At 50.4% G+C, this 25169-nt stretch overlaps 1 long non-coding RNA gene across 1 annotated transcript; it reads left to right on the plus strand.

Annotated features, from left to right (window-relative positions):
- Nucleotides 1-21659: 21659 nt before the first annotated feature.
- Nucleotides 21660-24776, plus strand: LOC122493525. The gene is made up of 2 exons (XR_006299910.1): nucleotides 21660-23637; nucleotides 24514-24776. It is a non-coding gene; the product is annotated as an uncharacterized LOC122493525 (long non-coding RNA).
- The last annotated feature ends 393 nt before the right edge of the window (nucleotides 24777-25169 follow it).

The raw sequence follows: 25169 nt of genomic DNA on the forward strand, positions 1-25169 counted from the left end.
TTGTTGGGCCACTTCTGGACTGCTCCGAGACCCAGCTGCTGACTTAGAAAATGGTCCCAGTAAGCATTCAGGGCCACCCTCTTTCATCGTGGCTGACTTTGGACTGCTGGGCCTCCGTGTGGTTAAAATCCTGGGCAGAGGGGCCACTCCCAGGAGAAAAGCAAGGCCTTGGCTTTCGCGAAAAGTGGAAGCGAATGTATCTATTCCCACTACACTGCAAGTTTTTACCATAAATGATGTGGAATTGTGTCAAATGATTTTTTAAATATTCTATTCAGATAATAATATGATTTGATGGACATTGGAATTTTAAACCAATCTTTTATTCCTAGGATAAATGTCACTGGGTCATGGGATGTTATTTTTTGTATATTGTTGAATGCAGGTTGCTCATATTTTACAACTGTTTGTGTCCCATGAAGAGTATTGGTTTGTATTTTCTATTTTACTAATATCTTTTTCTGCTTTTGGTATCAGGATAAATTAGCTTCATAAAACCAGCTGGGAAGGGATTTCTCTTTCTATATTTTCTGAAAGAGTTTGATAGGTATGGTATTTCTTTTCTACTTAATTTTTAAAAATAGATTTTAGTAGGGAAACTATTGGAGTTCAGTGCTTTCTTTGTAGGAAGATTTATAACTACAAATTCAATTTCTTCAATAGATATAGGGTTATTCAGGCTTTCTGTTTCTTCTCAGGCAAGTTTGGTAGTTTGTGATTTTCAAGTAATTTGTACATTTTCTCTAAGTTGTTGAATTTATGGCATTAAATTATTCACACTGTCATTCTCATAACCCTTTAATATTATGCAATAGGCCATTTTATTCCTGCATGTATTCCTTTTTATGGGGTCTGCTTTACTTGATATCAATGTAACAATAGAATGTTCTAGTAATTAGTGTTTGTGTGGCATATTGTCTTCCATCTTTTATTTCTAACCTATCTGTGTTATATTTAAAGTGGATATATGGGGTGCCTGGATGGCTCCATTGGTTGAGCATCCCACTCTTGATTACAGCTCAGGTCATGATCCCAGGGTTGTGGGATCAAGCCGCACATCAGATTCCAGAGCCTGCCTGGTATTCACTCTCTCTCTCCTCTGCCCCTTTCCCCAGGTCTTTCTCTCTCTCTAAAATAATAATAATAATAATAATAATAATAATAAAGTGGATATATTCTAGACTGCATGTAATCTGGTCTTGCCTTTTTATCTAGTTTTTGGCCTCTGAATTGGAATGTTTAGACAATTTAAAGTTAATATGATCATTGATACAGTGGGTTTAACTATGTCATCCTGCTATTTATTTTCTATTTTTCCCATCCATTCCTTGTTCCAATTTTTCCTCTGAATTCTTTCCCTGTATCAATTATTTTAGGACTCCATTCTATCTTCTCTATAAGCTTATTAGCTATACTTCTTTGTTTTATGGCTTTAGTGATTACTCTAGAGTTTATAATGTATATGTTTAACTCTTATCTCAGTCTATTTTCCATTAATATTACACTGCCTTATATGCGTGATGTAAGAAACTTACAACAGTTTAATTCCTATCCTCCTCTGTGCTCTGTACTATCTATTGTTGTCACATATTTTACTTATACATATATTATAACCCCTACATACATGTTATTTTTATATTAAGTAGTTAGCTACCTTTTAAAGAAAATAAGAAGCAAGAAAACACAGAAGTTTTTTTTAATCTACCCACATATTTAGCATTTCCATACTTTTCATTCATTTATAAAGACCTGATTTCCTTCTGACACTTTCCTGCATCCAGAGGAGCTTTATTTCATAATTCTTGTAATGCAAGTCTGCTCACAATAATGAAGCCTCTTGACTTTAATTTGTCCAAAAATTCTTTATTTTGCCTTTACTTTTAAACAATATTTTCACTTGATATAGAATTCTAGATTGATAGTCATTTTTTCCTTCCTCTCTGGATATTAGAGATACTGTTCCACTATCTCCTGGCTTGCGTAGTTTCAGTTGAGTAATCTTTGTAATATTTTAGTTCTGTCCTGCATGTGGTGAATACTTTTTCTTTGACTTTTAGGATTTTCTCTTCATCATTGTCCTTCAGAAACTTGATAACGAAGGGCCTTGATGTGATTTTCTTTGTATTTATTCTGCCTTGGTGTTTGTTCAGTTTTTTGGATATGTCAATTTATATTTTTAATAAAATTTAGAATATTTTCAGCTATGACTTCTTCAAAAAATTTTTTATGTTCTCTTTCTTTGGGAACTTGCAATTATACACATGGTAGACCACTTGATATGGTCCTACATGTCATTGAAGCTCTGTTTAACTTATTAGCTTTTTTTCTCCCTTTGCTTTTTGGGATAGTCTCTCTCATCTTTTCCTCAATTTCACTTATGTTTTCTTTCTGTAATGTCTAATTTGATTTTAAGCCTGGCCAATGATGAGTTTTTCATTTTAGATATTGTGATTTTTGGCTCTGGATGTTCCAGGTTTTTGTTTAAGTTTCCTTTTCTCTTTGTCTTATGCTTATGTTTTCCTTAAATCCTTAAAAATATTTGTAATAGCTGCTTTAAAGTCTTTTCATGCTAATTCCATTACCTTTGTGATTTCTAGGTTTGATTCTATAGACTAATTCTATTGACTGGGTTAAATTTTTCTGTTTTGGTTGTTGTTGTTGCATGTTTAGTTATTTTTTATTAGATGCTGGGCATTATGCACATGAGGTTGTTGGATGTCTGGATTTTGTTTTCTTCCATTGAGTACACTGAGTCATGTTCTGGAGGCCACTTAGTTTACTTTCAGGTCATCTTGTACTTATGAGACTTGTTTGTAAGGTTTGTAGAGTCTAGAGTAGCCTTTATTCTAGGGCTTACTTAGTTCCACTACTAAGGTGTGCTCTTCATGGGGTTTCTCCTGAATGCCCTGAACAGAGTCTCCCCATTCTTTTTGGTGAGAACTCAAATGTCTTTCAACCTTGCTGAGCTTCAGTATTTGCTTAACTAGTAGCTTCCCAGGAGTTGTTTTCTTCTTTGGTAATTGTTCCTTTTCTAGACTCATGGAGTATCTCCCACCACAGCTTAGTGGTCGGCCAGACTCAGGGAATCCCTGTGCAGATTTCTGGAGCTCTTCCTCTGCATAGCTTCTTCCTCTTCAGCTCTCTGCTGTACATAACCCAGAAATCTTAGGCATCCCAAAGTCACTCTCTCTCTCCTCAGCATATGAAGACCACACGCTGTGCTTGCATCTGCACAAATCTTTGCCGAGTCCAATAAGTGCCTCTGGGCAAAAATCTTTGGACGTATGGGCTCCCTTCCTTTGTTTCCCTTTTCTCTGGAACTGGAGTACTATGATGCCTGTTGTTCAACATCTGAAAACCGTTGTTTTACATATTTTTCTATGCTTTTTTTGTCTAATTGTTTTAGATGGTATAGGAAGCAGAATATGGCCCTTTAAAGATGTCTGTGTCCTGATCTCTGGAGCCAATGGATACGTTAGGTTACGTGGCAAAGGGGAATTAAGGTTGCAGATGAAATTAATGTCACTAATCAGCTGCCTTTAAAATAAGGAGGTTATCTTGGATTATCCAGATGGGCCCAAGGTATCTGCAAGGACCTTGAAAAGTAGAAGAGGGAGGAAGGAGAGAACCAGAGAGACGGCAGCACGGAACGACTTGGTTCCATGTTGTTGGCTTTGAAGATACAAAAAGAGAAACGTAAGTCAAGGAAAGCAGGTTTCCTTGGAGCTGGAATGGGCAAAGAAAGAAATTCTCTCTTATAGCCTGCGGAAGGAATGCAGCCTTGCTAACACCTTGATTTTAGCTCACTCAGACTCATTTTGACCTCCAGATTTATAAGATAATAAATTTATATTGTTGAAGCCACTAAGTTTGCAGCAATTTGTTACAGCAGCAATAGGGGCATTGGTATTTAAAAAATGTTCTCTGGTAGTTCTAATGTGCACCCAGGGCCGAGGACCACTGACCTCATTTAACCTCCCCAATTTACAGCTGAGGCCCCTGGAACAAAGAATGGCTAGAGGCAGATACCAGGGGCGGTGGATCTCAGTACTGCAGAGCCCAGTTAAAACAAGAGTACAGAATATGTATCTTCTATCTTCCCAGGAGGATGCCTCTTGGCATCCAGGTGTTTGTAATCATGGCAGGAGGTCTGCAATGCACTTGGATGCGAGATGTACATCCTCAAAACGTGGTAGGGAAGGCCAACCCATTAGCTATGCAAAACTATGGATTTCTGCAGTTCTAAAATCCGTTTAATCAGCCTTATTACCACAAAAGTGCCCACATATAAACCTGGTGTGAGTCATTGATTGGTTTTGATCACGTTGATGAGAATTCTGGTATTTAACAGACTTCCGCACTCTGGAGAACCACAGGGCACGTTCTGCCAGGGCTCCTATCAATTCTGTCTCCAGCTTTACATCAGCAATGGCACTTCTCAGCTTGGTTTCAGTCATCCCATGCATTTAAAAAAATTAGTGCTTTCACTGAGCCAGCAGGAGCGAAGCACTGCCTAGATTTTGGTGTTCAGTAGCATTCTGAGATTTATTGATTCATGTTCAAAATTTCAGGGACCCAAGGATTCCTTGGTGAGATCATTAGGTGAGAATTTTTCCTCTTTCTTTCCCTCCCTTCCCTTTCTCTTCAACTCCCTTCTCCTTCTTCTTTCTATTTTTAAAATTAACCTTAGGTTGGTCACACCTGGGGCACTTGGACGGCTCTGCCTGTGGACCATATGCAGGTTAGGAGACAATTGGATTATCCCAGGGCTCCTTTCCTGCCTTGACATTTTTCTAATTCCACAACGCCTCTGGATGATTCTTGGCTGTTACCCAGTTTAGGATTTCAGGCTGGTAATGACAGCCAGATGACCTCGCTCTGCTCCTCTCTCCACAGTGCACTCTTAGCTTTTGCTTGGGCCTTGACTCACTGTTTAGCTTAGAAAAACCCACTCAGCAAGCTGGCATTTTGCAGGTGGTTGAGGACAGATGCAGAGAGTGAAGACAAAAGTGATGGTTAACACCTCTGGAGTGTGTACAATTGTTCTCCATGCTTGGCCAGCAGAGTCAGGCTATTGATAGATACTAAATATTACCCTCATTTTATACACGAGGACACTGCAGGCACAGAGGGATTAAGTAACTTTTGAAAGAACACAATAAATAAGTAGCAGACCTGGGATTTATACCCAAGCCAGGCTTAGAAGCTTGTTCTTAACCACTACCCTACTGTCAAAGAAGCAGCCCTGTGTTTGCATTGGATTAGGGTAGGTGGCACCGGAATGCCATACTCTGAAGGGCCCGAAGGCATTACTCTCAATGCCCTGTCATATGCCTGCAACCTCCCTTGTGAGTTCCTTTTACGTTTGAGTAAAGGCATGACCTATCATAGTGTCTGCATCTAGCCGGACGGTATTCAGATCGACTCTTGGTGCCTCTATCTGCTAGTCTGTGGTCCTGAACCTTAGTTTCCTTATCTGTAAAATGGGGCTACTAATACCTTTTTCAGAGGGTCATCATGAGGATTCGATGAAATTGCATCCGGAGGACACCTGGCACTGAGGGCCCACCCTTCATTAAAGGATGGACCCATGGAAGGAAACACTGTAATCTATGATTGACATTAGTGTGGAGACTTAGAGAATAGGATATGGGCAGAGAGTGCACTTATAGTGTGGAGAGTTCCTGTATATCCTTCCCCTAGCATTTCCTAATGTTAACCTCTTATAGAATTTTATATACTTACTCAGAATTATTCAAACCAATAAATTAATATTGGGTAATGTTATTACAAAACTACAGACTTCATTCAGCTTTCACTGGTTTTCTCATTAGTGTCCTTGTCTTGTTCCAGGATCCAATCCAGAACCCTGTGAGGTATTTAGTTGCTGCGTCCCTAGTCCCATTCAATCTGTGACAGTGCCTCGGTGTGCACTTGGCTGTTCATGACCTTGACACTTCAGAAGGGATACGGAGCAGTTATTTTCCAGGACGGCATCCAGTTTGTGCTTGTCTGATTTTTCCTTCGTGATTAGACCGAGGTTACGCATTTTTGGTGAGTGTCCCATGTGAGTGATGCATCTCTCTCAGTGCATAATACCAGGGGCCATGTGATGTTGATACGTCTTATCACTGGTGATGTTAGGTTTGGTCACTTGAATAAGGTAGGGTCTGCTGAATTTCTGCACTGCAGATTACTGTGTTTCCCACCCCCCCTTCATAGTTGATAAATATTTTTGGGGAGATATTTTGAGATCATTCAAATCTTCTGTTTCGCCTTAAATTTTCACATCTAGTAATTTAGTAATTTTAGCATCTTGTCTGCAATAATTACTACTGTGGTGTTGTAGTAGCAAATTTTTAAAGTTTCCTCATTCATTTCGCATGTATTAATTGGAATTTTTCTGTAGGGAAGAGCTGCCCCCCATTTATTTACTTATTCAGTTATTTATTTATGACCATATGGCTCCTGGATATTTACCTTACGAGTTATAATTTGATATTCTCATTATTTATACTGCTGCTCCCATTGTCCCAGCCTTGGCCCTTGGGGACCCTTTCCTCTGTCCTTTTGACCCATGGGCAGGGTCTACTGGCACAGTCAAGGCCAAAAGCCCAGAGTTCACCTTAGGGCAGTGAGGGCTGGGGTGTGAGAGAGTGTGAGTGTGTTGAAGGGAGAGCAGAAAAGAGAAATGGTGGAGCCTGACACCCTTCTCCACCGAGCATCCGCTCCGGTAAGACTCAAGCAGCTCTGACATTTCCCTGGACCAATTCGGTTTCCCTGCTCCATTCTACAGCTGAGGAATTAAGGCCTTCAGAAGGGAAGGGACTTGTTGGAGGCCACAGAGCAGGTTGGGTGGGTGGTGAGGTAGGGGACAGCCTCACCGTCAGGTCCCGTGGGCCTGGCACCCATCCCCCATGCGGTGCCTGGTTGCAGGCAGACTGTTCCAGCACCTGGGCAACCGAGGGTCTGAGGGAGTTTTGTTCCATCAGCACAGGCTCAGGAAACAGGAGGCTTCTGGTGCAAAGTTTCTTCAGGAAGCCCTGGGGCTGTTGGCTCTGCTCCCTCTTCTTTCTGCCCAGCTGAAAGGGAGGGGTTTTCTGTGCCAAATCCCCAGCTCCGGCTCAGTGGGGGCCTCTAATCCCCTCCTGGCTCAGGAACGTGGTTCAGCCAGGTCTGGCGGAGGTGCCCCCAGAGAGAGGATTTCTGCAGGCCTGGGAACAGGGCACCACGTGGCCCCAGGCCCACCCTGGTGAGGGCTGGGATGCTAGCAACGGAGCATGGGAAACAGGCATAGGGTTGAAGCTGACGCTCAGTTCTGTGGGAGTCAGGGGCCACACTGATGGAGGTCCAGTGGGCAGAACATGGGAAGTGACAGGCTGCTGTGACCCCCGAGACCAGCCTGTAGCAATTTCTCTAACATCTGAGCTCTTCCGGCCCTGGCGGTCTGCATACGCACTAGACCCTAGGCAGTGTGGAGACATAGCACACCCAACCAAAGTAGAAAAGCCTCCTTTCAATCATGTAAACACAATCAGAAAGCAGAGGTTGTGAGTCCTGCCAATCCCTTTCTAGTCTACAAGGAATATTCTAATGAGGCAGGCAGGATAGGGGTTGGAGTCCTCATTGTATGGATGCCGCGACAGAGGCCTGAAAGAGAAAGGGGCTGTGGCTTACTCCGAGGGGTTCAGATGATTCTAGAAAGACTCGGGCCTTCGCACTCCAGAGGTCTGGGCTGTCCATGACACCATTCTGTCTTTGGGGCCTGTTCTCCCACATCTGACTCATCTCCAGCCACAGTGAGCCGTGCCTGGGGCTCAGTAGGTGCTTCGGAAAGTCTTCTGAGTGTTTTCTGGACTTCTGCAAGGTGGGCTGTTGTCTTGGGTACATCGACCGGAGCAGCAGCAACCCCCAGACCCGTCACCTGACCGGCAAGGTGACTGAGGAGCGTGTGTACGCATGCGTGTGGGCACACGTGCACGTGTCAGGTTGCACGAGGAGCGGCGTGTGCTTGGAGGAGTCTGCAGAGAGGCCCTTGGCTGGATCCCTGCCCTCGTCTGGCTCTGGTTTCATACTTCCTGCCCCAGCAGGCCTGGGGAGGCCAAAATGCACAGATGGCCATCTGGCTGGCACTTTAGGACATGGCCCAGTGCTCACTCTCAGCCTCTCCTCCCCCCACCCTTCTCTGCTTCAGCGGCTGTGTGGACTCTGCAAAGGCGTGGTGGGGCCAGGACAGGGAGGCGCTGTGGGGTCGTGGGTGGGGGGCTCAAGCACAGGACCGGAGCGCGGCAGAACTGCCCACTCCACCCTCGATCAGACTCGTGTTGAAGAGAACCTGTGTCCCTGCGCCGTGGTCCTGATGTCCATGAGGCAGGAGGGTCACAGGGTGGGGGAGCCCTGGTGCTGCTCGTCGTGCGAAAGTCCACTCACATGAGCATTCTCCACGGCCCGTTCTCTAAAGTCCATTCCCAAGAGCCAATCAGAGAGCTTGCAGCTCGCTCACTCATTCCTTCATTCCTTCCACAAACCTTTCTTACTGCTTATACTATGCGAAAACCTGGCAGGGCCACCAAGATGAATAAAGAACCATTGGATTGGATCAGAACCCACTTCTGGTTCCAGAGTTTTAAGGTAGTCTGCTGGGGACGATGAGGACAATTCCTCCCAAGCGTCCCTGTAGCCACCCTACTCTCTGCAGCATTTTGGAGGCAGAGGATACAGTAATGGAGGGCAGTGGGAGGTGCTGGGGAAGGAAGGGAGGGCTGGGCTCTGGTGCCTACCTATTCTGTGTCCTGGGTTGCCAGATTCAGCAAAGACAAAAACAAAAACGAAAACAGGACTCCCACGGAAATTTGCATGTCAGATAAACCATGAAATGAGCTGATCTGCAATCCCATCCCTCCCGCTCCTGCTTGTTGCTATGTAGCCTGGGGGCATGACACACGTGGCTTCTCCCTGCCCAGCCTGGCTGTCACCAGCACCGGGAAAAGAGGGACTGCAGAGTCCTTCAGGGTGTGTGTGGGAGGGGGGTGGGGTGGGGGCCTTCCCCATTCCACACAGCCTCCACCTCCAGGCAAGGGGTCTCAGCCCCTGTCCAGGGACCTGTACCTTAATTTTAAACAAGAATTATTTCGGATAAGTTCCATGCAATATTTGGGATATACTTACACTCAAAAGATTTGTTTCTTCTCTGAAATTAAAACCTAACTGGGCACTCTGAATCTTATCTGGCAATTGGATGGCCTGGGCAAGTGGGGGACAGACCCTCCCTGGGCCTCTGCTGCTTTATCAGCACTGCAAAGGTGACAAGGCGGGTCCATAAGAGCCAAGAACCTCCAGCTCCACAGAGAGCTGACTCTGCATGTTTCACAGCATCGCCTGGCCCAATGCCACCTGTTGGGTAGGGCAGACGCCTCCAAAGTCTATGGAGAAGGGTCCCGGGTGGTTGAGGAGACAGGCCTGCTCTTATGGAACCCCCAGTTTCCTCTCACCCCCAGGGGACAGGTCAGCCTGAATGAATCATTGGCTGCCATTGCATGAGCGGGCTGGCTTAGGGACCGTCCTGGGTCATTAGAGGTCCCCAGACAAAAGTGATCCTGGGCGCTCTGCCCACCTCACTACTTTTTTGGCTACTAGTCCAACCGTGTCCTTGACTGCTGCAGGGGGAGGCCAGGGAGGGGAAGACGATCCTCAGTGTCACACAGCACACAGTGGGGAACCAAAAGCAACCCTCCAGCCGCTGGAGACTCTGTCCTGTGCCGCCTGGGAAAACACCCTCCTGGCCCTGCACAGCGTCCCCTGAGGGTCATCCTTGGGACCATGGGGGTTCTGCCCAAGAAAGACTAATGGGATCTTGGGGGGAGCTCTGCCCAAAAGGTGAGTGGCGCATTTGTCTGAAGCCAGTCTGGCCTGGGGCGTTGCTAACTGCTTTGAGCATAAACAATTCCATATGTCCGACAGGCTGATTAGCCACACAGAGACGGGGTGGGGCGGGGGGAGATTGTGAATAAGGAATCTATATTAACCAAAGATCCAGCGATAGAGGCCCAGCTGAAAGAAATTAAAAAGATCGTGTTTTCAAACACTGGCCCTCCAACCGGGGGATTTTTCTAGCTGCCAGCGAGTGCATTACAAATTTCAGACACTAACGTATTGACAAAAACAAACAAATAAGCAAAAGTTGAAATGCAGGAGGCCTCCTGGGTCTGATAGAAATCTCAACGATTCCCTCCTGCTTTGGTCTTTTTTTTTTTTTTTTTTTAATGCAACTAACAATAATATCTAACAGAAAATTCGTCCACAGTCTGGATGCAGTTCACCCATTGTTCCTCTGCAAAAGTGTCGTCTCTTTAAGCGTCTGCATGTTGGCGATCGTTAGGAGGAAAGAGCTAAGCAGAGTTTCCTTTATTTATTTATGTCCCTTTTGCTGAATTCTGATGAAGCGCAGGCAGGCAGGCAGCAGAGCATCTGGCTTCTCAGAGACATGGCTGCATGGAGAGGGGCCCTGGTTCCGGACACAGAGAGTGCGTGCTGGCTCTCTTGAGCGGATGGGGATTCCATCTTGCCGGTGGTTGGGGGTCTGCAGTGAAATCTCTCACCTCCCTGTGTGGACATTCTCCCAGGTCCTGCTCCGGGCACCCCCTGCCCTGTTCCCTCTTTGGCCCTGTGCAGGCTGTGTGTGGAGCAGGGGATTCGGGCTGAGAGCCTCACTTGTGTGCGGAGGGTAAGGGGGGTTGGGAGGGGCACAGATGTTACATCCAAAGCAAGGCGCTCCCGCTCCCGTAGGTCCTAGAAACCACATGTTCTGAAGCCACACTGCAGGATCCAGGCATGTTTGGTGGGGAGGTCAGTGGGGGTGCCCACACGGGGGGAATCAAGTCCTCTCCTGACTTTGCGCCTCTTGAGGAGTCCTCATGGGACAGAAGGGAAAGGTTCTGCCTTGAAGGAGCATATGTTGTGACAAAAGACGGAGAAGATAGTCTTCTCTCTATTTTTTTTTTTAACGTTTATTTATTTTGAGAGAGAGTGAGAGAGCATGAGCAGGGGAAGGGCAGAGAGAGGGAGGGAGAGAGAGAATCCCAAGCAGACTCCCTTCTGTCAGCGCCAAGCCCAATGCGGGACTTGAACTCACGAACCGTGAGATCATGACCTCAGCCAAAATCAAGAGTTGGATGCTTAACCGACCTGAGCCAGGTGTCCTGGGAGTCTTTTCTTTATGCTCAGATGATGTCACTACCCTTCAGAATCTGATGAAAGGTTAGGATGGTGGCCCTGTAACTGGACGGAACTCCTTGTCATTGGACAGGTGGCAGTGATGGTGTGTGACATTTATTGACCCCACTGCCCCATTCCAGGACTACTGCAGAGTTATTGTACTTTCAAGTGGGAAGGCACACTTATTTTTTCTCTAGTAAAACCAGGAAATTATCTTGGACACTCAGAGAGCTCAAGTAATTTGTGCAAATTCACACAGCACTTGGTAGTCAGACATGCCTTGGAAACCCAGACCCTGGCCTCCCAGCCCTGAGAAGCTCTGTGGTGACCGGCTGGCTCATCAGGCCCGGAAAGGGTCTGTGTCTGACGTGACTGACGACTCAGCACTGTGTCCATTGTGGGGCGTCCTTGTCGAGAACACAGACATGGCAGCGGGAACGCCAGGCATTCCTGGGGCCGTGGACACTCTGGGCCTTGGCCCGCCTGGCCAGGGTCTAAAGCGGATGTGGACAGCCCCTGAAGGTCCTGCAGCCCGGAGCAGCACGTCTGAGAAGGAGAGGAAAAGGCACAGCGCAGCCCGTGCCCACCCCACCCCGGGTCATGCAGGAGAGCAGATGCAGGAACCATCTGAATGACCAGCATTTCCAAGATTGCATTAACGTGACCTAGCAGCCTGGAGCTGGGCACAGACCCTGGTGGGAGAGGTCGACTGTCCCCTCTGAGTTCAAACGAGGGGTGTGGCTCAAATGAGCAACATGTCCTCTCTCATTGTGGCTCTTTGCAGAAGTTAATTTTTTTCTTTTTTTAATGAAGACCTCAGAACGCTGCCTTTTTGGGAAGCTCTAGAAACCCCCTGGGAAACATCTCTTTGGATACTCACCACTTGCAGAGAAAATGGTCTATATGTCCAGCAGTTTGGCGTCTGGAGGTCAGAGAAGACAGCATCATGTGCAGGACTTGAGAATAATTCTGTGGATTGGGATGGGGACAGAATGCCTTGCTGACGGTGGCAGTCAGAGCTCAGCTTTGGCATGCCACCGATCCAGGTTCAAACCCTAGCTCTGCTGTCTACTGACAGTGTGACCTTAGGAAAGACAGGTTTCCTCTGTGCTTTGGGTCCTCATCTGTAAGCGGGGCTGGTCATCTATGACCTTGACTTCAAAGAGGTATACTTTAGTGGGTAGGAACAAAGTGTAGCTGGTTCTTGGATCCCAGCAGAGTGAAGGAACAGCCCTGGGGAGAGAAAGGAGGGCTTGTAAAGTGTGGGGTGCCCAAGGGGGCTCCCCTTGGCCTCTCAGAGGATAGGGGTTGATGGGGGTAGATTCTTCTCATTCCCTCCTGCTGTGAATCCACTACTTTCTTTTGGACTTGGGGTTCTGGTATCAGTGGGGGAAGATAGTGATGTGTTAAGTCAAACTAGCACTGTTATTGCCAAGATGGGGAAACTGAGGCCCAAGGAGGGGAAGGGGTATCTTCCTGAGGCCACAGAAAGAGAATTGGCTAAAGGCAGGTCTGACCTGCCGGTTTCCTGCCCCCTCCGTGCTGACCTCTGCCTATGCACCTGCCTCCCCTAGGGAGGTATGCACCGTGAGAGTACTTGGCCCAGAGATGGCGGCAGGAATCCAGAGTGTTCCCCGCCCCCCCTCAGCCCATGTTCTGCATTTCCCTAGAAAAGTGACCAGAGGCACTGGGCGTCACCTGAGGGGACAGCTGAGGGGAGTCACACATGTGATGGGGAGAGAGGAGGAAGAGTCCCAGCTCTGCCCTCACTAGGCTGTGGCATGGTGCACGTGGCTTTACCTGCCTCATCTGTGAAATGGGGGCATGACTCCAACCTTCTAGGCTGTTGTGAGGATTGGCTATTCATTGAACAGGTACTGATTGGTTATTGTCTAAGTGCCAGGCTCTGCTCCAGAAAGGGGGACAGGCGTGAGCTAGATGGGGGGCCCATCCGCATGAGGCTCCCTCTGTAGCGGAGCAGACAGTCAAGAGACATGCAAAAGAGGAAGTCACGGGATCTTTTCACGTTGAGATAATAATGCAACAGAGTGGCACGAAAGCGCGTGAATGGCATGGGCAGGGTAGGAACTGCTTCAGAATGAGAGCGAAGCAGGGGTGTACAGCCCCTCCCAGGCTGTGGCAACTGCAAGTGCCAAGATCCTGGGGGCAGGAAGGAGGCCAGCAGCCGGAGTACAGTGGGAATGGAGAGGGATGCCGTGGAGAAGCGGTGGGGCCAGGCAGGGGGCTGAGCTGGGTTCAGCCCGTAGTTGATGTTCAACCATGTTCAGGTTGGCTCCGACGGCAAGAGGCCAAGGGGAGCCCCCTTGGGCACCCCACACTTTACAAGCACCACAGGCTGGTACGTGACTCCTCTCAGACACGGGTGCCTGGTCCAGGCCTGGCAGGAAAGTAGTAATTGGTGTCCATGTATATCTGGGGGGCGGTGAGGTCTCGAACTGTCTCTGGTGGCTGGAGAGAGGTCAACAGGATAGAGCAGAGCTGGTGAGGCCAAAAGACAGGCACTGTGAATTGCTGTGGCTGGAGCCTTCCTAGACCACACGGGCATTTCGGTGGTGGTGGGGGGGGGGGTGTCACCAAGTCCCCGACAGTGATAACGCACAGTGGGAAGAAAGAAACCCTCAGAACAGAATAGCTTGCTTGGATCAGCAACTCTGAAAGTGTGACGCCGTAGTTTAGCAGCCACTGTTGGTTGTCCTTCTGACCCAGGCCCCTCCTTCTTCCTTTACAAGGCTATATTCGGGTATACATCTTTCATGGGCCTTGGGGGAGGCAGGTTCAAGCTGCAGCCCCTGTCACAAGGAGTAAACTATGAGAAGTTTTAGCTAGAAGTTCCATGGGCGCCCCCCTAAGCCTAAAGAAGTACCTAAGATCACTGAGTTAGGCTCAAGCAACTTAGGAACTATTTATGCTGGGACAACTTATTACCCAACTGCAAAAGCAATATAAAGAACTGAAGGAAAAAAGTAATGATTTTAATTTATTCTTAAATAACTACAATTGCATACCGATGAGATGGTTGTCCCTGTCGGGCACTGCACAACTTCTCAGACTTTGGATTTGGATTGGACATTGCTGCTGTCACCTTCTGTTCCACGTTGGTTTCCATTCCATGCTTGGTTTTTTTTTTGTTTTTGTTTTTGTTTTTGTTTTTTTTAATTACAGCAACCACTGAAAACTTAGCTTCTCAAAGATCTGATACCATTAGAGGAATATAGCATGATCTAATATGGAAACTATGAAGTTAAGTGAACTAGTAGTTCCTGTGGTATCTGATATTGCTGTGTTTCTCTTGAAAATGTGAAATATCCTGCAGCACCCCAGAATTTTGTTGTGGCAGTCTGGGGTGGCTCAGTCTGCAGTCTGGGGAACATGGGTGCAAAGCAATCAGTCATTGGTTTAATCAGGAACACGTGCCAAAGTTCTGGCCAATGAAACGTGAAGGAGTCTTTTGGGAGATTTGTGGGGAAAGGTGTACTTTGCCCATAAAAGATGTTTGGGAAGAAGTCATCTCCCGCCACTGCTGGCTTCCGTAGTGTCCTCAGGGGTGTTCTGGAAGTGCGTCTTCCATCTTGGCTCCAATGGGGGTCACCATCCCAAGGAGAATACTCTGAGGTGGGCGGAGGGGAAAAATGGAGGGGCTCTGGCTGTGACGCCATCGTCGGCTGCCGGATCCTGGAAGCACCCACCTCTGGACTTCCTATTTCGTGAGCTCAGACCTTCTTTGAGAGTTTAACCTGTTTAGGACTGGATTTCCTGTTCACCTGCAGCCCAAAGCGCCCTTCCCAATACTCCAGCAAAGGATGCTTGGGAAACTGCTTTCCCTCCTTCATTAAGGGTCACCTATCAAAGCCTCTGAGAAATCCCACAATTCTCTGCTTACTTTTGTTCAGAGTGCAGAGTGCAGAGTTTGCCAGATTCACTTGACCGAGGAAACCTTTTTTCCATAGAACCTCATTAACATCTCACAAGACACTCCTGTGCCAAAAAACACACTTTTGAAAAGGATGCCTTAGATCCCTTCTTATAGCTGCTCGGCCCCACCCGCCCCAGAAGCCCTGACACACAGACTCCCACCTCAGAGGCGCGCCAGGGTCCACATGTGTTTCTGTTCAATGGGGGAGACTAAATGAAGCCAGATGTACCTGGGCAGCCCACAGGCAGGAGAAGCAATGATTTAATGGCTCAGCTATGCGGGGATTAGCTTGCTAGAGAGCTCCCAAGGAGGGGTTGGGGACTTGCCGCCAGTCTGCTAATGGATTCAGCAGAAATGCCCCTGAGGGCTGTGCGTGACTGCCATGTGCACGAACGTGCCGTGTCCGTGACTTCTGTGTTAGCAAGTACCGTGTGTCCGTGATGGCCGTCCTGTGACCCCCGTGCCCATGACTGCAGTGACCATCATCGCGGTGTCCGTGACTGTTCTATCCATGACTACTGTGTTCGTGACCTCTGTGTCCCTGAATCTTATGTCCATCGCCTCTGTGTCAATGATCCCAGTGCCCATGACTGCTGTGTCCATGATCACAGTATTAATGACTTCTCTGTCCATGACAACTGTGCCCATAACTGCTATGCCCGTGACTGCTGTGCCATGACCTCTGTGTCCATGACCGCTGGCCCAAGTCTCTATGCCATGACCGCTACGCCCATGACCCTGAGTCCATGGCTGCCGTGTAGAGGGTCAGAGCTTCCGTACTTCTCAGGACAAGGTGCCCCCAGCCCAGGAGAACCACTAGCTGGGGCACTTAGGCCCTTCCCTCCACACTCTGGGGCCAAGAGATTATCCGGCCCAGGGGCTTTCAAACAGTGTCCCTAGGACCCTGGGGGTTCTGAACAAGTCCCTTAGGGCTGATCCAGCCCCTTAGCTGATTCTGCCAAGACAGTTTTTTATTTATTCTTTTTATCCGCTGGGTTTCCATGTAGGAATTCACTAGAAGAAAAGCCTTCGTGGCAGGAAAAAAAGTCTAAAACCACTGATGTTGTCCAGCAGTGCATTTTGCAGAAGAGAAGACGGGGGCCTCCCTAGAGATTTGTGGGAGAGCCAGAACAGAGGGAGGGGCTGGGGTCAGGGCAGGGGAGGGGAGGACACAGCCCGCGGAGGCAGTGGTTTATTCTCCCTGCTGACTTTGCCTGCCGTGACCCAGGAGAAAAGCCCTTTGAAACAGTCAGAGACGCGGCCGGGAGCGGCCGGGAGCCACACAAAGCGTGCTTCTCCAACTTGGGTCACTGGCGAGGAACCAGGAGGCAGGCTGGGAACTTGGCCTTGGAGGTGGGGTGCACTTATTGGCTCGGCTGAGGTTTAGAGGCTGACAAATGGCCACTCACCCCAGGCCAGGCACCTCTACACAAGAGCTCAGCTTCTTGTAACTGCCTGAGCTGGGTCTCAGCCCGCCCACCGGTACCAATTTAGCAACGGGGGCTTTAAGAGGTATGTAATATCCAAGAGGAAAATAAGCTTGTGGGTTGAAGAATATCTTTCAGTCTATCATATTAATTAACATGTTTATCTTTATGCCAGTGCGGTTGTAAAATAACAATCTATAATATCAACGTATATTATAATTATGTTCGTATGAATTATGTATATTTATGGAGGAGCAGGCCCATGCAAGGAAAAAATGTCTACCCAAGTTATGATGAAGTCATGATGTGTCCTGGGTAAGTGACAGTGGACTTCAGACCTTGTATCTGTTTGCTCAGGCTGCCATAACAAATACCACTGACTGGGTGGCTTAAAGAACAGGTTTACTCCCAGTTCCGGAGGCCAGAAGTGTGAGATCAAGGCGCCCCTAGGGTTGATTCCTGCTGAGGACCCTCTCCCTGGCTTATAGCTGGCCGCCTTCTCCCTGCGTCCTTACCCAGTGTTCCCTCTGTTTGTGTCTGTGCCCTGGTTTCTTCTTTTTTATTTTTTTTAAAACATTAAATAAAATGTTTATTTATATTTAGAGAGAGAGAGAGAGACAGAGAATCCCAAGCAGGCTCCACACTGTGAGTACGGAACCCTATGTGGCTCAAACCCGTGAACCGGGAGATCATGACCCAAGCTGAAACCAAGGGTTGGACGCTTAACAGACTGAGCCACCCAGGCACTCCCCTCATCTCTTTTCATAAAAACACCAGTTACACTGGATTAGAGCCCACCCTGATGACCATATCTTAATTTAATTTCATTGCCTTTTTTAAGGACCTTATGTCTAAATACAGTGCCATTCTGAGGCACCGGAGGTTAGGACCTCAACAGACGAATAGGGAGGGGGCACCACTTAGCCCTGAGATCTTCTCTCTTGAGTTCGTGTTTCCCTCGCAACTGTCTTCCTTCTTTCTTCCTCTCCCTCACTCTCTCTCTTTCTTCTTTTTGAAAAGAGATGGGCTCTAAATAGAATGAGCCCTGCATGAGAGACACCTGCTTTCAGATGGGGAATCTGTCCAGCTCCCTGGTTCTGTCTGTAGGGCCATGAGCCAAGACGCCCTCCAGTGTTGGGCTCTGGGCAGGTTTAAGCTGCTAGAAGGAGTATAAAGGGCACTGGTGCCATCATAGGGTGGATTCTGGCACTTTTCCTTCCCTTCAGCTGCCAGGGCTTGGTCAAACTATATTCAAGATGTGCTGTATTGGAATTCTGAGATTATTGGGGGCTGATCATGACTATGTAATATCCAGGTATGTGGGATTCATAGCCCACCACAAGCTCCAGGTGTTAGAGAGACCCTCCCCACCTGCTTCAATTCCACCCCATCCCAGCCATCTTCAGCTGTATGGGGTAGACATGGGGTGTGTCTTTTGATATGGAAATGGCTCCATTTCCTTAGGATTGAACATGTAGAGGATCTCACAGCCTCCCAAACGCTGGGAATCCTTTCTGCTTTATTAGGATTTTGTCAGGAAAGGGGGTTGAGAGACTCAGGGTGAGAGAGCCCTCAACCGCCCCTGTTTCCATGTCACTGGAGAGCTATTCTGCTGCTCTTGAAAATTAAATGCTACTTTTGAGTGTGGCTATCCATGTGAACTTTGTGAACATTTATTGATTTTATTTTAAATGGGTCCTTCTGGGGCGCCTGGGTGGCTCAGTCAGTTAAGCGTCCGACTTCAGCTCATCTTGAAGTCCGTGAGTTCGAGCCCCGCGTCGGGCTCTGGGCTGAGAGCTCAGAGCCTGGAGCCTGCTTCAGATTCCGTGTCTCCCTCTGTCTCTGCTCCTCCCCTGCTCACACTCTGTCTCTCTCTCTCTCTCTCTCAAAAATAAAGATTAAAAAAAAATTTAAATGGGTCCTCCTGAGGTTAATCCCAACATGAGGAAGAAGAGGAAGAGAAGGAGAAAGGGGAGGGGCAGGAGAAGGCAGTGCGGGTTTCTGAGTTGGATTCCCTTTTGTTTTGCCCTGTGCTCTTGTGGCCTTGCCTCTTCTGGGGTCTCTCATCCTGAGACACAAGCCTTGGTGTGTCGCAGAGATTTTGTCCCCTTGGATATGCTCCAGCACCTTGGTGGGTCTTATGATCTTAACGTCAGATTCAGGGGCATGGGTTGCAATCATTCTATAGCTAGAACCAACCCACCTGGGCCAGGATGGGGCCTGGTGACCCCACCTGGAGAGCAGGTGGTGCAAGACTTTTGGAAAGGGGCTGATGGCCTCCTGGCAATCACCCCTCTCCACCTGGTCTCTACAAGTGGGAGGAAAGCCTGGAATGGAGGGCTTGAGGCCTGGGGTCAGCCCCTTCCCTGAGACCCATTTCACCTACGACTTTGAGCGAGTTTTCCTTCTCTGCACTTCGGGCTCCCCATCTCTTGAATGAGGAAGTTGGACCAGATGAGTCCACTGGTGCCCATGAGGCACCAGCCTCCAGGGGAGGTGCCGAGGACACACAAAGACAAGAAAACGAGCCCACACACCTCTTGGTTTGTGTGGTTTTCACCCTACAGATGCAAAACCAGAGACTCGAAGAAGTAGGGTAGCTCGCTCAAGGTGGCAGGGCCGACTACTGGGATGCAGGGCCGAGCCAGGCTGATGTCCTGTCCAAAGCTCCTTCTCCACATTGACGCCTGGCAGGGAAAACCAGGCAGGTAGGCAAGGGATTGTTGCGGCATGGATTACACCAATGCCCTGGGGCCGGACCAACGCATTCACGTCACGGTAGCTGACTCAGGGGTCACAAAGAAGCTCCCCCTTGAGTGGTGTCCTAGGGAACAAGATAGGCTGTGTCCGGGGGAGAAGCAGCAGGAAAGCGCTTCAGGTGGAGCGGAAAGAAGGAGCAAAGTCAAGAGAGTGAAAGCCTATCGAGTCTAACTCCCCCCTTGGCAAAGGGAGGCAGTCTAGGGCGACTGGCTGTGCACAGGGTGTGTGGTGGAGAGGTGCAGGGGAGGGGGCGGGAGGGGCCTGGCTGGTGTCAGTCTGAGGAGGGCCGTGAAGGATCATGCCAAGCAGTTCGGCCTCCTCCTTAAGCTGATGGGGGGCTATTGAGGGTTCTTAATGGGGTACGAATGAATCTTTTAGGGGAGGCCATATGGAGGGTAGAACAGGGCAAGGAGAATCAAGAGTCCTTCTGACTCTTTGATCCTCTGTCTGACCCCAGTTCACACCCCCAGGAAAGAGTGGCTGAAAAGGAGGAGGATTCAGGTCCCAGAGGCCTTAGGCAGGTGGCGGGGCTCCCAAATACTCATCCTATAAAAACCCACCTTACAAGCTAACGGGGAAGGACACGAAGCCCCAGATGTGTGTGGCACAGCTACAGATGAGCGCACTACTTAGAGGGAGCGAGTGGTTGGGGAACGAAGGGCTGATTCAAAGGCAGTAATCCCCGCCGTGTCTCATTTCCAGATCTCGGCTCGCCTGTCTGCCCCGTCTGCCTGCTCTGTCCCCCACACGAGGCGAATCCCCTTCCCCGTCTGGGACAGGATTGAGAGTGTTCAAGTTTTTACCCGGGTGGCTTTCGTCTGGGAGGCTTGATGCCCTGCACTCCATTCAGTGGAGTCAGTGCTGGCTCCACTTTGACAGTGTCCCTTAGATGTTAGAAAGGGCTGAGACAGAGGCAGATGGGCGGGGGTGGGGTGGGGAGGGGACTCACATCTGTCAGGAACCTGGGCTACCAAGGGTGCCCACACACCAAAAGCCCAAGCTGCACACGCGCCAGTACGTGTAGATGTCGGAGTGGAGTCAATGAATAGGTGGCAGGTGGAGGAATGGCTTGTCGCTGAGTGTAGACTGAGTGGCCAGATGAGAGAGTCAACGAGTGAATAAGGCTAGGGTATGCCGCAGCAGGGAACAAACAAAGATTCGTTCTTGCTTGTGCACACGGCCTTTGTGAGCTGAGATGTCAGTGTCAAGCGGGCTTCAGGATGGGATTAGATATGCCTTGATTTGGGGAGGTGCCTGTGGAAGATTAAAGGCAGAGGGCGGGGAAGCTCAGGGCAGGTCCGAGACCCGAGACCAAGACCGAGGAAGGACAAGGGGAGGGACCGACTCTGGGGAGGAGCTCGACCACTGGGCACTTCTGACAAGGTCTGGAGCAGGCCGAGGGGGAGCCCCTAGCCCAACATTGCCCGCTAGCGGAATCTCACTTCTGGCCCGGTCACGGTGTGCCATCTGTGGGGAGAGCCCGAGGGAAGCAAGCACACCCTCACGTGAACACCGTGCCGGGTTCAGAGGGCACAGCTGGCCGGTGTCAATCAGCCCTGCTTCCAGCAGCTTCTCTGGAAAGGGGCGCCTCCACGGCTGCTGTGGTGGGCCGGGAGCTGGGCTCCATTCACTCCTCGCTCTGAATCCAGACTCTTTGTCGGGCTGCAGCTGGTCACTGGGACGCAGTTAACCATGATGTCTGGGGGTGGGGGGCGCTCACACTGGCCATGAAAGGCTCTGGTTCAGGGGAGACGCATGTCAGCTCCAGTGGCCACCACGGGCCAAGGCCCATCCTCTACCACGAGGGGTCTAGCCGGTGAAAGTCGCCTCCCGTCCGGAAGGGAGGGGGCTGGGAGCATCAGCACAACGCTAACACCTGTCATGACGCGTGAGGAAAAGGTGCGCCTGGGGGACGGGAAGAAAGGAGTCAGTGCTGTGACTGCGAGAAGGGAGGGGAGAATGGGGGAGCGGCAGTTCAGGAGTGGAGGGGTGAAGGATGGGGGGCGGCACGAACAAGCGAATATGAGGATAAATAAGGAAGAAAGGAGGGGACGAGATGGCCTGAAGGCTGGGGTGCAGAGGGTGACATGGGAATGGGTGAACAGGGGTGACAATGGAGAAGCAAAGGGGAGAGGGCGCAGGCCTCACTGGCTTTGAAAGGGCCACAGGCTGCATTTGTCCCCCAGATTGCACCGGCGGCCCCTGGGTGGTCGCTGCAAAGGTCATGGGAAGGGATGTCGACAGCATCCCGCCGTGTTGAACCTTGAGATCAGAGTTTGGGGCTGATGTCTGTGCCCCGCTTTTGCAGACAGGGGTTGATGGCTGCCAGCCTGCTGTGACCCTCCCATGCTGGGCGGCCCCAGAAATGCCCTTTGCCCACCAGGAAGTCCAGCATGCCCCAAATCTGCCCAGTGAAAATGCATCTCCTTTTGCTTTGAGCCTCTAAGATTCTTTTAAAAGAAAGAAGCCTCTCAACAACCCCACTCCCAATCACTGAAGGGCAGGCGGGGGCCACTGCGGGGAGAGACCCAGTACTCGCTCTCGAGGACAGCTGGGTGAGGGCCTGCCCACAGGAGAGCTATGAAGTGGCCTTGGGCAAGCTCCTTCCATCGTGGGGCCTCAGGTTCCCCGCCTGTAAAAGGGAAGGGGTTCGGCCGGATCCTGTTTTGTAGCAGAGTGGAGCCAAGATCCTGGGTGATGACCATAGGTAATTGGTTTGATGCCTAGAGAGGAGCCGAGTTGTATAACCTTTGTCCCCGTGCACAGGAATCGTCCTGCCTTTGAGGTGTGCAGGCTGGCCTGCTGGCGATCTAAGCCAGGCCACCGGCTCCGGATGAAAGGGCCGGTGAGAATAGCCCGGGCTGGGTTTGTGGACGCTCTCACTTCTGTTTGCTACCGAACAAACAGCACACAGCAGGCAGGCAATGCCAGGGACGCACACAGAGCAGGCTCCAGGGCGCGAGCACGGGGCCCTGGGCATCTTTACTTTCGAAGTGTGCCCGAAGTTCAGAACTCAACAAATCCTGCCCGAAGCGGGGAATCTGGCAGGTCAGAAGGCCCAGAGCTGCAGGTCTGCTGCCTTTTCTGTAAACCTTGTATTGAAGTATCATATGCTTACAGAGCAGGTCATGAATACCAAGTGTCCATTCTGATGGAATTTCACAAAGCGTGAATACACCTGCGTGGCCAGCACTGCGATCAAGAAATAGAACATGCCCGGCATCCCGGAGACCTCGGTTCTCCTTTGTGTCTGGCTTCTTTCTCTCCGCAGAAAGTCCAGCTTTGGACTTCTCTGCTCCTCATTGTTGCAGAGTGTTCCGTTGTATGGCCCTGACTGTCCCACCTCAGTCTGGCACTGGCACTCAGGGGTCTCCCCGTCACCTGCGAGGCAATTCTTGCTGCCCTGCCGTTACATTCTTCTGCACTCTACCTCTTCCTGTGCCACCACGTTCATCGTAGCCTGAGCATGATCTATCACAGGCAGCAAAACCGTGAGAGCAAGGAGGCGGAGGCCAGAGCCCTGAGTCGGGCCTGCTAAAAGCCACACCAGCACTGCTTGTGGGAGGTGGGGGTGACGTGGAGGGGTGGGGGAGAGCACGGTGCCAGAACAGGCCGGCCTGGGCTCCTCTGCCACCACAAAGGTGGGTGGCCAGGGTCCCTCAGTGTCACTGTGATTATTATGCAGGGGGTGATGTCACTGGGATGTCAGATTTCTGGCCACCTGGCAAAGGTAGGAGAGGATGAGTTGACAGGAGGGCCGCACAGGCTACTGTGGCCCCAAGTGTGCCGATGGCTGCAGGGACAGAGAGGTAATCGGATGGTTAGGACTGGTGCACGGACAGGATGGGAAGGCAAAGAGAAGGAATAAGAAGGGGAGTTGCCAAGGTGCAGCTATCTGCAGAAAGTGGGGAGTCCTGCATGGGGGCCTTCTGAACAGGGTCCCCCGCTCCTTCCCTGGAGCCCCTCCTTGTCAGGCACAGTACACGCCCGCAGGTGGCGTTGATGAAGACAGGTCTGAATTCCCAGGACAGGACCTCTAGATGGAAGGAGACAATGTCCCTCCCACCTGCCCACCTGATGGGGCCTCATGTGACCCCTAGGTCCTACAAGCTGTCGGGCTGCTGCAGGGTCTTGGCTGTTGCTCTGTAGGGCCTCGGGAAGGAGGCAGGGTTGAGTCCATTAGCTCGGTGCTGTTCTCTGGAGAGCGTGCAGGGGGATTATGGGCTGCTTTGCCGCCTCCCGACTTTCGGGGACCACCCCTTTGGGACTGGATCCAAGAAGTGAGCGATACCATTATTAGACGTGAGTCAGCAGTCCTTCTTCTTTTCCTCCTCCTCCTCCTCCTCCCAACGCCTGAATCCAGCCTGGGTGGGAGGGGGTGTGTGGCGGGAGCAGCAGCAGGAAAGGCAGTGGCCTGGGCGAGCCTGGTCTGGCTCTCAGGCCTGGGCTCTGCTTTTGCCCCACCTCCTCTGGGCTGCCTTCCCGTCCGTCCAGGGAACTAGGGTGTGAGTGCCTTTTGGTCTGGGGGTCCTTCCAGGTTCTGGCATCCTCCAATGGTGAGGGACAGCCCTACCCCCGCGTGGGCTGGCCAGAACTCCCCCACGATCCACTCAGGATCCCCTGTCCCAGCATCCAGGAGACCAGGGCCTAGGGGAGAAAGGAGGATGGGGTAGGGAGGGTGAGTGTGAGGGCAATGCCAAGGAGACTCAGGAGAGGCAGAAGGTGTATTTTCTGTGATCACCATAAGAACAATAGCCACCATTAATCAAGGGCTTACTTAACCTGTAGCAGACACAGTACTGAGGATTTTACGTTACATAGTGTCTTGTCTAATCCACACTATGGAGCCCCGTGACCCAATGGGGACGGGGCCCTCAGACCTCAGGGAGTCAGAAGGTCAGCACCAGGCCCCAGAAGGGCCAGCGGCAGCTCCGCTGCAGGCTGCTCAGAGGCTCAGAGGGAGAAGCTGTGGGAGACAGTGCTCCATGCTCGGGGCTAGTCCCTAGCAGATCCCCTTCTGGATCCCGTGTCTTCGATGGTCATGGTAGGATGGTCCCCAGATTTCGCTAGGTTCAGTGGCTGGGAACGTCAGTCAAAAGCTCAGGCATGCAAAAAATGGAATTTCCTCAAATTTCCTATGACAATTCAATTTCTGTTTCTGGTTGCCTTCCCACCAAGGTGATGCACACGGGACCCTGTGCACTTGTGGCCCTCTCCTCCCTCAGGATGTGTGAGATCTGGGAGCTGGTGCAGGTGTTGGATGAATGGGACGCCTGGCTTCTTGGACACCCCTGGGGCACGAAAACACTGTAAAGCCTCCTGAGGCCTCATCTGCCTGGAAATAATCCTGCAGCGCAAATTTTCCAGAACCCTGCCTCTTCCCCAGCCACAGAGCCCAGGCATTTTGCTTCCTGATCCCACAAATATACTTGGGAGTTTCATGTGGGGTTCATCTTCTTGGGACCTACTGACAACCCCATTGATGTCACTCCCTCTGGTCCCCTCCACTCCCTGTGCCCAGGGAGACCCAGCCACAGGAGCAGGGGGCACTTGCTCTGACTCACTGTGTATCCTTCATATCCTTTATCAGAGACCGTTGGCCCTCCTTGTTTCCCGATAGAGATGGCTTTCTGGGGTCCCATGCCAGAAAGAGATGTACAGCTTCTGTGTTTCCTGCAGCCTTATCCCCTCCCCAAGGCAGTTAGACAGACCTCCAGGGCCTACAGGAGAAAGGAGGTGGCTCGAGGGATGGCCCATGCCAGGCCCATGGAGACCAAGCCCCACAGCTGGGTGTTCGGGCCGTGCCCCCACCCCCCACAGGGCCCTCCGTGAGG

This window comes from Prionailurus bengalensis, chromosome D2, assembly GCF_016509475.1.
Source record: "Prionailurus bengalensis isolate Pbe53 chromosome D2, Fcat_Pben_1.1_paternal_pri, whole genome shotgun sequence".
NCBI lineage: Eukaryota > Metazoa > Chordata > Mammalia > Carnivora > Felidae > Prionailurus > Prionailurus bengalensis.